This window comes from Brassica napus, chromosome C7 (assembly GCF_020379485.1).
Source record: "Brassica napus cultivar Da-Ae chromosome C7, Da-Ae, whole genome shotgun sequence".
NCBI classification, from domain to species: domain Eukaryota; kingdom Viridiplantae; phylum Streptophyta; class Magnoliopsida; order Brassicales; family Brassicaceae; genus Brassica; species Brassica napus.
In genome coordinates this window covers 13928304-13945067 of record NC_063450.1, presented here as the reverse complement: position 1 = coordinate 13945067, position 16764 = coordinate 13928304, and the positions used below count along the sequence as shown (strand labels likewise).

The 16764-nt window shown below is 32.1% G+C and overlaps 1 long non-coding RNA gene across 3 annotated transcripts; it reads right to left on the bottom strand.

Moving 5' to 3' along the window:
- Nucleotides 1–8616: 8616 nt before the first annotated feature.
- On the bottom strand, nucleotides 8617–14645 carry LOC106409233. 3 transcript variants are annotated; one of them, XR_007326443.1, is made up of 3 exons: nucleotides 9441–10116; nucleotides 9102–9358; nucleotides 8617–8979 (listed from the first exon to the last, which is right to left on the bottom strand). It is a non-coding gene; the product is annotated as an uncharacterized LOC106409233 (long non-coding RNA). The 3 variants fall into 3 exon arrangements; XR_001281992.3 differs by having other exon boundaries at nucleotides 9459–10103; XR_007326442.1 differs by having other exon boundaries at nucleotides 9102–14645.
- Nucleotides 14646–16764: the final 2119 nt, after the last annotated feature.

Below are 16764 nucleotides of genomic sequence, written 5' to 3'. Positions count from 1 at the left end.
CCATATATAAATAAAAGGTACATGACCTAATTCATTTAGGTTTACTAATGGACCGTGTCATTATATTAATAATCTCAACTTGGCCCATTATAATTATAATCTTAATCACATTAAGATAATTATGTCCAAATAAAATATATATACATTAACATATAATATATCTATCATATATATATATTATATCTTCCAACATATTTATTATTCAGTTTGCTTAGGTGTGTGACCCTATAAGATCATATAATATTAGCAATGAATTCTTAATTCATAGATCATAAGCGGTTTCTATCAAAACATTACAACCACCTAATATTATATGATAGTCGAACCTCGACGTTACGACTTCTACTAGAGTTAGTACAATAGATTTCAGGACATTCCCAACAATCTTCCACTTGTACTGAAATCATCTATTCTCATAATCCCTTTGTCTTTATATCTCGATCTCAGCATAAGGCAAGAACTAGTGTCATCCTTATTAAGCTAGATCATGTTTATCGAACTCTGATTTATACTGATAAACAAATGACTGACATGCACCTCGTTTGAGCATGGCCATGCATTTCTCAGTATCAAATCTTTGATAGGCCCAGAGATATTTATCTCCCGTTATATAGGAGGGACAAATCCCATCTTTTTCCATCCTTGTTCCTTACAAACTTCATAGAACACCTAATCAATGCCTTTATAATCACCGGTTACGGCTGACGTTTGACAAGGTCAAAGTGAACTAATCTACAAGTAAAGACTCATGACGAACTCAGGTCTAAGGACTGTACTCTATAGTCGTAATAAGAAACTCTTATGACACTCATATAACAATCTTGCAGAGTTCTCATAGCGGGTCAGTCCGATACTGTGTTCCCCAACACATATCTTTGTGATTGACTTCAATACCACATATTGAATGACTCCATGAAACTTAGTCATCAATCACCTCACATACTTGTCATTCTCGGTTATTAATGTCCCAAGTTAACAACCTTGACTAGGGACCTCAATAATTTATAGCATCTTTCACTTATAGAGTTTCATGATCAAGTCACATACTTGATGACCTATAAGAATGATATAAATTATTTTTGGGACATTTATTTAATTATCCAATAATCAAATAAATCTGAAACAATTTCATTTGTTTGAATACATAATCAAATGTATGTCAATATGAACATCATATCATACACATAAAGCCTCCCACTAAAATCAAGATCACATCTTAAGATACTTAATACCCATGGCTGCAGTATGACTCTCATATTTAGGCCATGGAAGAGGCTTGGTCAATGGATCAACAACATTTGCATCCATTGAGACTATACTATGGTGTTTGCTTGGAACTCTTCCAACCCACCACTCTACATTAAGACAAAAGATGAAACCAACTTGTGATCGAAAATCATCTTTGTCAGTTTGAAAAACTGGCATCGCTGTAACCAATTACAAAAAGCTCATAAATTCCTCCGTAGACCAAGAATTTATCCTTAGTATTTCTCAAATACTTGAGGATATTCTTGACCGTTGTCCAGTGACTTTCACGTGGATCAGATTGGTATCGACTCGTCATGCTCAAAGCACATGCAACATCTGGACGAGTACAGATCTGGCATACATGATAAATCCTTTAGCAAAAGCATATGAGATTTTACTCATGCGCTCTCGCTCATCCTGTGTCGAAGGACACTGAGTCTTGCTAAGAGTTATGCCGTGAGACATTCTTGGAATCATGCATCTTAAATCTATGTAAGACCTTATCGATATAAGTATCTTGACATAATCCAATAGTCTTATTTAATCTATCTCTATAGATTCTTATTCCAAGGATATACATAGCTTTTCCCATGTCTTTCATTAAGAAACAACCTCAAACTATGTCATCTACATACAACACCAAGGAAAACTGCGCTCCCACTAGTCTTCTTGTAAACGCAAGGTTCTTCTTTATTTCTAATGAAATCAAACTCTTTGATTGCCTCATTAAAACGAAGATTCCAACTCTGAGATGCTTGCTTCAAGCAATATATTAGAGTCAGGACCCATCATAGCTTCCTCAAAGGACGTAGGTTCATCACTCTCTATTATCAATAGATCATGATGATCCGTCACCCAAACCTCATATCTATCAGGTTCGTGACGTGTCCTTTCGGACCTATGCACTTCAGGTTCGTGACGTGTCCTTTCGGACCTACGCACTTTAGGTTCCACAGGTGTAGATTCTACAACTCTTCGTAAATCTAATTGATCATCTTCCTAAGATGATGAAACCATCTCCTGTGTTTCTCAAACTTCTTCGAGTTGTACTTTACTCCCACTGTTCTTCTTATAAAGAAATTCTCTCTCAAGAAAAACACCACTATGAGCAACAAACACTTTGTTCTCGGTGGGGTAGTAAAAGTAATAACCTTTGGTTTCTTTAGGACAACCAATGAAGTAGCATTCATCAGATTTAGGTCCAAGCTTATCAGTAAACATACGTTTGACATAAGCATTAGAACCTCAAATTTTCAGAAAAGACAGATATGGAACATTTCCCGTCCACATCTCATATGGTGTCTTCTCAACTGATTTTGATGGACATCTATTTAGCGTAAACGCAGACGTTTCTAGAGCGTATCTCCAAAAAGATGGTGGAAGATCTGTATGACTCATCATAGACCGAACCATATCCAATAAAGTTCATATTTCTCCTTTCGGCACACCATTCCACTGTGGTGTTCCTGGAGGAGTGAGTTGTGAAACAATTCCACACTCTCTCAGATGATCATTAAACGCTTGACTCAAATGTTCTCCACATCGATCAGATCGAAGAGCTTTTATTTTCTTGTCAAGCTGATTTTGTACTTCATTCTGAAATTCTTTGAACTTTTCAAAAGATTCAGACTTATGTTTCATTTGATAAACATAACCATATCTACTTAAGTTGTCATTAAATGTAATGAAGTACTGATAGTTTCCTCTAGTATATATACTCATTGGCCCACATACATCAGTATGTATAAGTTCCAACAAGTCTTTGGCTCTTTCACCGTGTCCAGTAAAAGGAGCCTTAGCCATTTTACCCAATAAACAAGATTCACATTTTCATATGATTCATAATCAATTGAGCTCAAAACTCCATCACTATGAAGCTTTTGAATGCGTTTCTCATTTATGTGGCCCAAATGACAATGCCAAAGAAAAGTCTGATTCGTGTCATTAGACTTGAATCTTTTGGTACTAATATTATAGACATGCACGCTTTGGTCTAGAATATAAAGTCCATTCTCCAATAGACCGCTACCATAAAAGATATCATTACGATCAAAGGAACAACACTTTTTTTTATCGAAAACTGAAATCCTTCCAAATCCAAACAAGGAATATAAATAATATTCCTACTTAAAGCAAGTACATAGTAGCAATTCTTAAGTTTTAAAACGAAGCCTGAAGGTAAAGACAAGTGAAATGTTCCCACGGCTAATGCAACAACTCTTGCTCCATTTCCCATGCGTAGGTCCGTCCACTTGTCCTTTCTCCAAAATTCTACTGTTGCTTAGGCCATTCATGTTCGTACAAATATGAGCACCACAGCCGGTATCCAATACCCAAGAAGTAGAACCAGAAGTAGTAACATTTACTTCTATAACATAAATATCCCTAGAGGATGTTTCAAAAGTCTTTTTTTTCTTTTTTCAGATCTTCAAAGTAGGGTTTAAACTTTTGTTTGAGAACAATTCTCGGGTTTCGATACCATTGGAGGAAATATGATCCATTCAATTTGTCCTTCTCAAGGGCATATTGATATGAAAATGGGTTGTGAGGAGTTAACATTGTTGGAATATAAGAATAACAAATATTAATATGATGTTCTAGAATTAGAGAAATCTCAACAATTAAAAAAACTCATTTTATATTCAAAACAATTTTCTCAAATGAATATAATATCCAAGATCCATATTTCACTAAAATCCGAGTGAGCTTTGGCTCATCGCCCAAATGTTTAGCTATTAAGGTAAGCAACACTTTGCTAATTATATCTAATATAATTCTTGGTTGTCAGACGACATCTCATGTCTTGTCCAACTTATGTCTCTAAGCCCAAAACCGTTTTGATAGCCTAGTCAAATGAACCAATTTTGTTTCATATGGTAACCGTTACCATCCACCTCACTCATGTAATTGCAGACACCTTGCTTTGGCAAACCCATCTTACAACGAAACGAGCCTTGATGGTTGATAAGATTGGGTAGACATCAAAAATACTTGAAATTAATTGAGGAACAAATCTTAATTCAATTTTAACTTATATTTAAAATTTATATCTAATATAAATATAACTAATACATATCTTATATGTATTTTAATTAAATTATATATAATTATATTAATTTAATCTAATTAAAATAATTAATTATTTATATATTTTATTTTATAATTTAATCTAATTAAAATCTAATCAAATGACCAAACCAATTGGACCAAACCAATTGTATTAAACCAATCAAACCAAACAATTGATTCAATTGGTTTCACATGCAAATTAATTATAGAATCACTTTATGTATTACAATAATACACGATTACCTTATATTATACGATTCTTTTTTTTTTTTTTTCTTATATATTATACGATTCACATTGAATGAATATGCATATTATACTATTCAAAAAATCAACGACCAAATATTACTATAATATATGTTGACATTTAAATCAAATATGCAATCACCTTATGAACATATGCATGCGTAATCACTATTACACATATTCAAACTACACTACGAATCACATGCGTATGTAATTATTATTATATGCATGCGGTTAACGTATACGTTGGTATGTGGTAATCGTAATATACAATATCAAAATTGAGATATGGACCTTTCTAAAATACATGTATATTTAATATACCCATATCTTTATTTTGGAAATTGATGAACATCTTCATCAACTTACGATTATCACATGCTCGGTTGATTAACAATTTAAACAAGATCGAACAAAATTTTTTATCTATATCAATATATAAATTAAATAAGATTCAATTTCAGTATTAAATAAATAGGCTCTGATACCACTGTTGGAATTCATACCGGTTTATAACAATTTATAAATCAAACTATGAATTCATATGCCTAGAATCTCATATCAATACTGAAATAAACTTAGATCTTAGAGTTTCGAATATACCTGGTTACTCTGCAGCGGAAAGATAAATAAACCAAGTCGAGATTTCTTAACACTTCAAACGTCATGCCTCTACCGGTATCCACACGCACACAAACTGAATTAAAATGGAATGCTAGTACCGTTGAGATCATATCTCGAAACTCGACGAACACCTTCGTCTATGTTGGATCTCTTTAGTTACTTGGCTAAGAAGAAACTATTTTCTTCTTTACTACACCTCACCACGCACACGTTCACTTGTCTCACACAGATGTTAATGTGTGTGCAAGTATATATGTATCTCCCTTTGCTTCATTAACAAGGCCATATATAAATAAAAGGCACATGACCTAATTCATTTAGGTTTACTAATGGACCGTGTCATTATATTAATAATCTCAACTTGGCCCATTATAATTATAATCTTAATCACATTAAGATAATTCATGTCCAAATAAAATATATATACATTAACATATAATATATCTATCATATATATATATATATATTATATCTTCCAACATATTTATTATTCAGTTTGCTTAGGTGTGTGACTCTATAGGATCATATAATATTAGCAATGAATTCTTAATTCATAGATCATAAGCGGTTTCTAGCAAAACATTATAACCACCTAATATTATATGATAGTCGAACCTCGACGTTACGGCTTCTACTAGAGTTAGTACAATAGATTTCAGGACATTCCCAACATGCATAACCTCAAAGCCGGTCTTCAGATTTTCGGGACCTAATCATTATTTATTTATTTTTCTTTAATAAATAGTTTATATTATATATTTATTTAAAGAAAAATTCAAAGTTATTAGTTTTAATAGCATACTAATATACCATTTTAATTGTAATATCTATTTAATTTATATTTAAATTATAACAACCAAAATATATTTTTTTTTATTTTATAAATCTCTTTATGAAGTACTTTTTTTTTATTTTTTTTTTTAATTTTCTTATAGATAAACACTAATTATATTAATGTGTATATATTTAAACAAAAATATTTTTTTAAAAATAGGGGCCCCAAAGAATAGGGGTCCTATTCAAATGTTTCAAACAAATGCCCACAGGTCCGGTTCTGCATAACGTCCTCTAATTTAAATATATTTTCAGTAATAGTGTTAAAGAAGTAATAATGTTAATATATTTTGAATTTATTAAGTATGTAAAATCGTCTGAAAAACTTACTTTTCATAGTAACACTTGGTTATAGCAGTTTATATATGTGTTAAAGTAAAAGCGAGTACAATAGTTTACTGCATTCATAGTTTAGTTTTGAAATCCAACTAAAATAATAATTATAAATTATTAATATATATATATATATATTCAAAATATGTTTTTCCCTTCACAAACGTCCACCTCAACCGTTACTAATATTATAAATAAGAACTTTTAGAGTGTAAAATTCAAAATGGAATACTTAATGTGTCAACACTGTCGGGTTCATCTATATAATTAAGATTTGCTTGCATTATAAGCAAGGCGACGAATGATAGTAAAAGAAAATATCCAAAGATGGGGTCTCACAATTTTTTTATATAAAGTTTAGAATTTGCCAACCTGCAATATAAACCAAAACTCGTGAACTGCTTGCAGCTCTTGCTCTAAAAGACTTAGCCAAGGCTTCAACATCAAATCGTCTTTGTATGAGAGTTTTTCTTTATGCTTTGCTAGCACTAAACACTGTGATCGTTAAAGCTTCACTAATCATTAGAATTGGGTAGCCTACATTGTTTCTCATGCTGCTACAGTCATATCTTGACGATGCCCTTTGTTAGCAAGCTCGAATATCCTATAATGTGAAACTTCAGTCCATTAAAAAGTTTTGGTTTCTGCGTAATGGTGAATGAAACAGTTAAGATGTGATTCCCAAGTCTTTTGATACATATATATATATATATATATATATATAGAGAGAGAGAGAGAGACGAAGCTAACCTTGTTCAAAGCTATGTCTTCCAATAAAAGGTCCTTCTTGTGTTCCATGAACATCTTTGGAAACCTCGTTATGAGCAGTGTATATTTCAGGAAACTTTGTTGTTGCAGGATTGGTTGTTTGATTTGGGGTTGTTTGTGGATGATGGGTGTGTCGCAAAACGTGAAGTTGTTAAAATGCAAGTGTAATGAAGATACATGCATTGTGTCTCGAGTTCGCAGACATGCAAGGGTACTTTAAACTTTTGTTTTGTTTTTCAGTGGTTGACCCACCTTTGCTGATGGTGGGAGAGGGCTTGGAAGTTGGTTACGGGTGATGAAGGGCCTTTGTCCGCTGAGATTCAGTGTTTGAATATTTATTGAACTCAGACAACACAATTCAAAACACATGCAGAAGAAGAAACAACTTTTTAAGGACAAAGAATAAGTCACACCAGTAAATATCTTTGTTTTCTGATGATAATATGATTGATTAATATTGTTTCTTGATCTGTGAATTTGAAGGTGTGCTTCAATCAGGCTCTGAGTTTTCCTCTTGAGGCATTACGCCCCTAAAAGTTGAATAGAAGTAATGTGTACTTTGTTCAATAATAAATTATACTAAGGATCTTAAATTTTAATGTGTAGTTACAAATATAAATGTATTCTTGTAACATTATATTTTACTATTTATTTTATTATTCTTCTTAGATAGTATAAGTATATCTCACTATCAAAATTCATTAAAACATAATATTTTACATATTTTAAATATTTGTCTATGATTGTAGGTAGATGTTAATTTCTGTAAAAAGACTGTGCTCCTTGGTTTAAAAGTGCACAACGTAAATTTTTTTTTATTTTTTTGTTTACTTATTACATTTACGGATATTTTTATTTGTTTTTATTTATTTATATTTTTATAATTGCTTATTTAAATGAAGTGAAATTATTCGACTTACTGTAATTAAAATTACACGTTTTTGATTGTTTAATATGTTACAGATTAAGTAAACCATATTATCTAAATAACCGATAACAATTTTCTAAATAAATGTTATAGATTATATTGTTTTATTATTTTATTTAGAAATTGACTATAATTTGTTATTATTAAACATAAATTTTTATTTTATTTATTATATTTAAGATAAATTACTTTAATATATAACTTGTTAAAATATAGTTTACTATAACTTAGATTAAATAATATTTACTAACTTACTTTGTCTTTCTTAAATAATTTTGTAACTATAAAAAGATTGAAAATGTAAATATCTATTATATATGAAAATTATATTAGTTCTAATTTATCTCAAATGTACAAACAAAAAGTTGGATGGAAAATGTTAAGCCAAAGTATTTGAGAGCAAAATTAATCGGTTTTATGCGGCCTCATCAAATTAGGACATTGACAACTTATTTTATTCTTGCAATGAAACGGTATAGACTCGACAAAAGCATAGATGCTCAAATCGATTGGAGCAAGTTACTGTAACGGCAAAACTGCAAGAAAATGTGTAAACCAAAAGGAAGTTATTGGCAATGTTGCAACTTTATTCTTAGATGTTGAACTATTGTTTCGTCGTCAAGTGACCAGTAAATATTATAGATGCAAGTGATATATGGAGAAAACAGAACCAAATAGACTAAGTTATATTTTGATTTGGCTACCTAATTACTTCCCGACCAAGTTACCAAGCCTATGACCATAATTTCAACAAATTAAACCTCAAATTAGAATCTAACACACATCTGGATGATTTGTCTTCAGTTATACTAACATGGCTCGCAGATCCAGTAGGCTGATTATAAGTAAGCGCTCTTCGAATCGTCACTGAGATGTCTCCGGTGGCGTTGGGAGAGAACGATTGATGTCTCGGCTTCCTTTTTCGCTTCCTGTGAAAGCAAAGAACCAAATTACAAATGAAGAACCGGGTTTCGAAGCATCAGCTTATTCCGGTCTATTTACAGCTTTGATACAATAAATATAGATGAGGATAGCTTGCTGAAATACATACCTGTTGGGTGATGACTTATTAAGAGGTTAGGTAGGCTCTTTGATTGTTTTACGTGACTTCCCTGTATTCTTGGATACCAAGTTTTTTTTTGGTACCAACTCTTCCCCTGCAAATCAAACCGGTGTGTCGGCGAGTTTGAAGTGGATGTTGCTTCTAGCCACTTTGAAGCCATTAAGCTCGTACATCCCTCCTTCCCTCAAGTTATTCTTGAAAGTGTTAAGCCTTTATGCGGCGATGGAACCTTGAATCAAAGTCGACTGAAATTAAAAGGAAACAAAGTCAACCAATTTAGGATAGCCACTTAGTTTAACGTTAAATCGAAAACAGAGATTAGAGAACCCGATTGTTAATAAGCACCATCTCGTTGACTAACACCATATCAACTCCAATAAGTTCGCCTCATTTCTTCAGCTTGTTTGCAGCGTCCGGATTTTCAATTCAGACAAGTGGATCTGGGAAGTCGCCATGTTTGAAAGGAAGAGCTTTGGGAGATTTCATCGGTGAAAGAGTTTCAGAGACAGTAGCTTTCCATCTGGGCAACGATCTCCTTATAAATGCAGTAGATATGATTATTTGAGGAGGTGGAGAAAGCTGAGCAGAAGAGAATTATTCATTACAGCCATGATTAAATCAGATAACTGAAAGTGGAGGAAGCACAGTGGCCATCGTGGGTTACGAAAGTCTGGTCATCGAGCTTCTCGCTCCAAACATCTAACAGGCTTCCAATATGGGCCTCTATACAAATTATTAAATGGGTTCGTAGAAAACAGAAACCAAAAACGATTGTGTTCAGCAAACTTCTTAGACCTGCCACGTGTCCAATTTTGAAGCCGTCAATGCGGAGGTGGCGAAAGGAGATGGGAGAAAAGGTAGATTTATTGTAATAGATATTTACATAGATTTAAATTAAATCGTTAGCAAAATGTGTTTTCGTCTGATATGATATTGTTGTTTGAACAAAAATTTAAATAAATAAATAAATTTGACTAGTCAAAAGTTAAGTATTTTATAATAAATGTCTAATATTTTATGCTAAATATGATAAAAAAAATTCTAAATCACCCCACCCGCCAATAAAATAAATTATTAATATGTGATTATCTATTATTTTTGATAGTTAATTATCAGTCTCTTGATTAATCATCCATAATTTGATTTATCTATAACCCTCTATATATTGAAGAAATGTAATTTGATATATGTTGAAATACATCCAAAGTGTAAGTAAAAATGTAGTTCTGTGTAAGCATATCATATTGCTATATATATTTTCTTTCAGATAAAACAAAAAGACATAACTTCTATTAAATAAGGCTATAAATAATTAGATACAACAACATACACGTGAACTTCCATAAGGTTCACACAAAGCAATTTTGAAGGATGGTTTGCCTACTCCACATCTCTCGTAGCAATCTGTTTTCTTTTGACAAGGTCCTTTGAATTCACAATCGCTTGATGAATCATCGATAATTCCTGGTTAATATGATTGCCATAATATCTTAGTAATTATGTTATAAAATAATGATAACTATAAACAGATTTTTGGTATATACACACAGTTATATATACATATATGAGGAAAACAAAACATGTTGTTGTATATAAACATAAGAATACTTACGAGCAGATTGAATATTAAGAATGAAAGAAATGATGATGAGAAGAACAACAAAGTGCAATTTTGAAGACTTCATCCTATGATAAAAGGTTTTACAATATAATTTACTTTTGAGTTTATTTTTTGTATAGCTAATAATCTAAGAATGATCGTTGTTTATATAGATGAACTTTTCAAAATCAATAAAATCTTAGTAAAACTTAAAAACTTCTGATACCATACAAAATTATAATTTGAGATTTGTTTGAGCATAATACATGTATATTCCCTTATAAGAATAATTTTTTAACTAAAAAGAAAATTGATAGAATCAAATGGAGTCATTTAAATCTTATAAGTCAACAACTTTTAAGATTTCATGTTTGAAAAGTATGATTTGTCATGGTATTCAAAATCAACAAAACTTAAAATGGTATTTAAATTAACAAAAGTTAAGGTCAACAAAATCTTAAATCAACAAACTTTAATGAAATTTAAAGTTCTTAAAAAAAACATGAAATTAACATCTGAAAACTGTTTTGAAAATAACATGTCAAAAAATCCATAGATTCTTAGTGTAGCTTTAATTTAAAATTTATTTGACGATAAATTATATAATCAGTTTTAAAAAAATGCACATATTGTCTTATGAAAAAATATACCAAAAATCATATTTTGTCTTTTCAGTTACATTATAAGACATATTGTATTTGTGGGAAATTTTTAAAATAATGTGTCTAAATTACCTTTTCACTAAAAGACAAATAATGTAAAATAATCAACAACATGATTAGTTAGGGTAGCAACTGACATGAGAGTCTAAAGCTGCGAGTGAATTAGATTAGTGCTACTATCAAGAAGCAAGAAGAACAAAGAACCAAAGGAGGAAAAACCATAAAAGATTTGTGGGCATCTGGTTCGAGATGAGTGATGAAGATGTTGGGACTTGTTGAAAAACAAGTTCTCATTTACCTTGAAACTAGCCCAAAAACTTCAAAACTTCAAAATAAAGACTCTAAAAAGCTTTGAGTGAGAGGCAACCTATTATTAGACATTTTGACTTTTTTATTTATTAAAAATATAAAAAAAAGGAAAAACAAAAAGTTCTGAGGAAGACTAGTTCTAAACGAGCATCGAACGACAAATCGCCCGGTGTCAGTCGACACTACATCACCACATCACTGTGTTGATCGACACTACTATCAGACGATAGGTAATACTCGAATTTCCTTGATAAATTTTCAGCTTTTATTTATTTCCTTCACCAATCTCAGACTGTATAACACTGGAGACAATTTTGTTTATGTCTAGGGGGGATGTGGGTACTGACATTGTATTTTGTTTTGAGTGTTAGCCGACTAATTTTATAGAGTCAAAAAAGGGGTGATGAACTTTTTCAATTTTCCTAACTCTCTAACTACTCTCAAGCACCATTCCTTGATTTACTGATTGTAGGGTGTATTGAATAGAAACACCAAAATTGATCAACCTGCCAGTAACATCCACGCTTGCTGAGAATGTCTGAAGGAGCCAAATCTAACTTCCAATCTTAATCTACATCAATCAATTGTTTTGGGGCTTGGTATACATTGGATCAGATTTGCTCATGCAAGTATGGAAGGTAAAATTCTGTGTGTTTCTGGTTCTCCTCTCTCCTCTCTTTGGCATCTATAAAGTAAGAAAAGCAAAGGAAGGATTGACATGATTCCGTGAGATGTAGAGGGGTTGAAAAATTTCCTATGAATCTACTATTCTAATTCGATGGGATGATCACACATTGTTGAAAGTGAGGGGTAGGAAAATTTTCTATTACCCCATTATTCACCTACACTTTGCAGAGCTGAAAAAGAAAATATAAAATAAAAAATAGAAAAAAAAAGAGAAAAGAAAAAATAATAAATTCATAGAAAATAGAAGAGAGTGGAAAAGGATCAGAAAATACTACATGTGTGTTCAAATACTTGTTGGGGGTAAGAGTCCATGTGTCTAGTGATCGATATTCTCAAGATAAAGCCTGTACATTTATTGTAGAAATGAGGTCAATTGAGGGGTATGTCAGGCGGTATCTAGTAAGATGTGGGCTGGATGGTCAGGTTGCTAAGCTAAGACTAAGTACATGGGAGTGCCTCTGAAGTTGAAACTGATCTGATGTGGCTTGCAACACTGTAGAGGTGATGGCAGTAGTTCTAAAGAAAAAAAGAGTCTCTTCAGTTTTAAAACCTCTTTCACAAATTATTTCCGATGCTTTGCTTGAGGGCAAGCGAAGGATAAGCCTTGGGAGTTGATATACTATTGGATATCAAGTGTTGTTGTATAATTCTTGGTTAAAGCTGCTTCCTATTCCTAGGAAGCTCAAATCAAGATTGTCCGGTCCATTTAAGATAAAAAAAAAAAGTTAGAACATATGGAGCAACGGTGCTATGGAACAATTGTGATGGTGAATTCACAGTGAATGGCCAAAGGCTAAAAATCTCTAAATGACAACAACATTTGAAGAGGAAGGAACTTCCCCTACTTGAAATCGAAAAGAAATTCAATCTAAGTGACTTAAAGCGAGTTGTCTTGGGAGGCAATCCCATGGTACTCTTGTACACATTTTATCTTAGCTTTTTTTTTTTCTAGTGTATTTTATATTTTTGCTAGGTGCTTGAGACAAAACGAAGAGGTTGAGATGTCACGAAGAAGAATTTCACAAGTGACTGGTCTCACGGTCTTTACACAGGCCGCTGCGAGAGGGTGTACTTAGCGGCGATTAGATTTCTAGCAGTCGCTCATTAGAAAGCACTCAAAATTTTCTCCAAAACAGTAGACCAGATAGTCCATAATTGCTGTTAAAGATTGTTCAGAGAGGAATGCGAGCTGTTGATAATGCCAATGTAATCTAATGATATACCATGGATTTTACCCATTTTTAGCTATGGTATATGAATGTTTTAGAGTATATTATATGGGTTTGGAGTATGTTTTAGAGTGTTTCAGGTTCAGGTACGTTTTGGAAAACTTTGAAGATTTTGGAGCCTTTTGAGGTGCAAAACTGCGATGACGCATCAGATGTTTAGCTATGGGCGGAGAGACCTACCCACGGTGCAATTGAGCCCATCATTTTTACAAAAGATAGATCTTTGAGTGAGTTTTCCAATTCCACCGGTTTGAGGTCAATCAGCATCCTATAGTAGAAGTTATGACCGTTTTACTGAAGAGAGGTATGTCTGCCTCGCGAGATGAAGCTGCCGAGGAGATGAAAGAATGTTGATCGACGACACAGCCTTGCTGTCGTTCGACGGTGATCCTACAAGACGGGCCGAGCCTATTACATGGCCGACTTATGCCCAGAAGTTACCACAAGTTACCAGAATACCTCTGGACGACTCAGAACCCTATTTATGTGTTTTCTAAACCATTTTTGATGGCTACACTTTCTTTTATTCATTGTTCTAGGTTAGGAGCACTACAGGAAATGTGAGTATTAATAGCAGAATATGATAACATTTTTTTCGATTATGCTATGGTTGACATACCTCTTGCTTTTAGATATAGTTTGTGAAAATGCAAACGCTATGCAAAACTAAAGCGGAAAATAATTGATTTTCCCTCTCACCCTTGTTTCATTTTTCCTCTCACTCCATTTTATTTGCCTCCAAAAATCCTAAACTCTAAAACCAAAATTTTAAACACAACCCCTAAATTCTAACAAAAAATTTAAACGCTAATATTTTAATATCAAGTCTCAAATTTAACTTCAAACTTAAATATAAACTCAAAAATTAATATTTTTAGAAATTAACCTCAATTCTTAAATCAATACCCCAAACCTTTAACTTTGAAACTCTTTACTCAAACCTTATTCTAAACTCCAAATTTGAAAACTAATTTTAAAAATTAATCATATACCCTAAACTATAACTAAAAATATTTAAATTCTAATCTTTTTATTATTTTTTAAATTAATCATATACCATAAGCTCTAATTAGAAATTTTTTTTGTCTATGAATATTATATATATATATATATATATATATATATACTCAAATTTTTAAACTCTGATTTTTAAATACAAAATAAATATGATCAGTAATTAGAATATAATTTAGTTTTTATATAAATAAAATTAGTTAAACATTAAATTTTAAATTTCTAAAACAACTATAATAAAAAAATTGTTTTTGATTGATTAATTTTGGACCATTGATTGGTTTTAATCCAAAGGGCACAAGTCAATTTTAGTTAATCCTCTCACTTTCTCTTTATTTGTCAGTCTATCAAAATTAGAATTACAATTTGTGGCCATTGATTGTTTTTGATCTTGTGGCCTAAAATCGATCTTCTTCATCTATCCATTCAAACCTCTCTCTCACGATTGTGATTAACCTAAAATCACAAAATTATCAGATCAACGCACAAAGATTGGCTCGAATCAGCCTCTCACGATTCAAACTGTCTCAGTTCAATCATCTCTCTGTCTATCTCTCTCAGCCATGATGAAAGCTTCGTCGACAACGTTACTCGAGTCAGATTTGGGCTACAAACAGAGATGGCGGAGGAGGAGAAGAGGCTTCGATGGTTAAGTTCCGTAATCTGCTGATTTTGTGTTTGTTTGTGTCGTTTCAATCTCAGTTCCAGGTTCGTTGTTTCGTTTCTCTGTTCTGAACGGTGCAATAACATTGATTCATCAGGAACAGAGGATTAGTAAGTTAAAGTTGTAAGCTTTGACTTGATTCTTAATAAACTAAATGGATTTTCATGAGTTTTCTCACCTTGTGATCACCAATCTATCTACATTCTTGGGTTTATTTTGTTTGTTTACTGCTGTTTTCAGTTACTTGGAGCCTCTTGCAGTTGCTCTAGATAAAGAGAAGTGGAGCATGTGTGTTTACTCAAAGTGAAACAAAGTTTGATGGAGATTGCTGAGTTCGATATGGCTTCTCCTTTCTTCTTTCTCTCTCGCAGGATTGGTTCTCTTCATGTTTTTACTAATGTCTCGGATGGTTATGAATCAAGCTCTGATCAAGAAAGCTACTCTGAGACAAGTTCAGGTAAACTATCAAAGGTATCTATCACTAAGACTCGTCTGTTTCTATGTTTGTGTTGTGGTGTGTTTGAAGTTTGGTGTTTATCTTAATTATTATAGATAGATAATGCGTTTGTGTCTCGTGTCTTCTCAGAGACTGCAGGTGGACTTCCATATTTGTTCTTGCTTTTGACTTATGGCTTTGTCTTATATAGAGTTATAATAATGTGTACATGCTTTGGTTTTGTTCACAAGGAGAAGAACACGAGGCAGAGGAGCTCGTGAAAATTTAAATGGTGAAGCTCATTATTGAGGATGATGGTCCGTATGAGCTGATCTGAGTTTTGATGTTGAAGAAGATGAGAAGCTTGGTTGAAGAAGATGACATGGGAGCAGAGATTAGAGTTTGAGATTGAATGTTAACATATGCAGCTCTTGAGAAGTTGAATGTAGAGTTAGCCATCAAAAAATGTACTTAGAAATATTGTCATACTAGTTATCTCAAATCCTTGAATGTTTTGGATTTTTAATGAAAAACATATGGTATTTTATTATTTATTTGTGTTTTATTAGAGTATAAACTCCAAACCCCAAAGACCAAAAGTCTAATCTGTTAAAGTTTATCCTCAAATTTCAAACCCTAAAAGAGTGATTTATATATATATATATATATATATATATATATAATTATAGGGTTTAAACCCATAAACATAAATTTTTAAAACTTCAATCTTAAACTTAAACTCAAAATTTAATAATTCTAAAAATTTAATCTCAAATTTATATTTTAAACCTCAAACACTAAATTTTAAATCTACACCCTAAATCTAATACCCTAAACCCCAAACTTAAACCCTACATACTAAGTCATAAATCTAATATTTTCAAACTTATAATATAAATTTTATACTTAAACTCCACATCTATTCTAAAACTCAAACCATTAACCATATACATAACTTTTAGTCTAAACCCAAACACTATTTTTCAAACCCTAAATTTACTTAATTTATTAATCTCACATCATTACTTTTACTTAATTTAAAATTGCTTA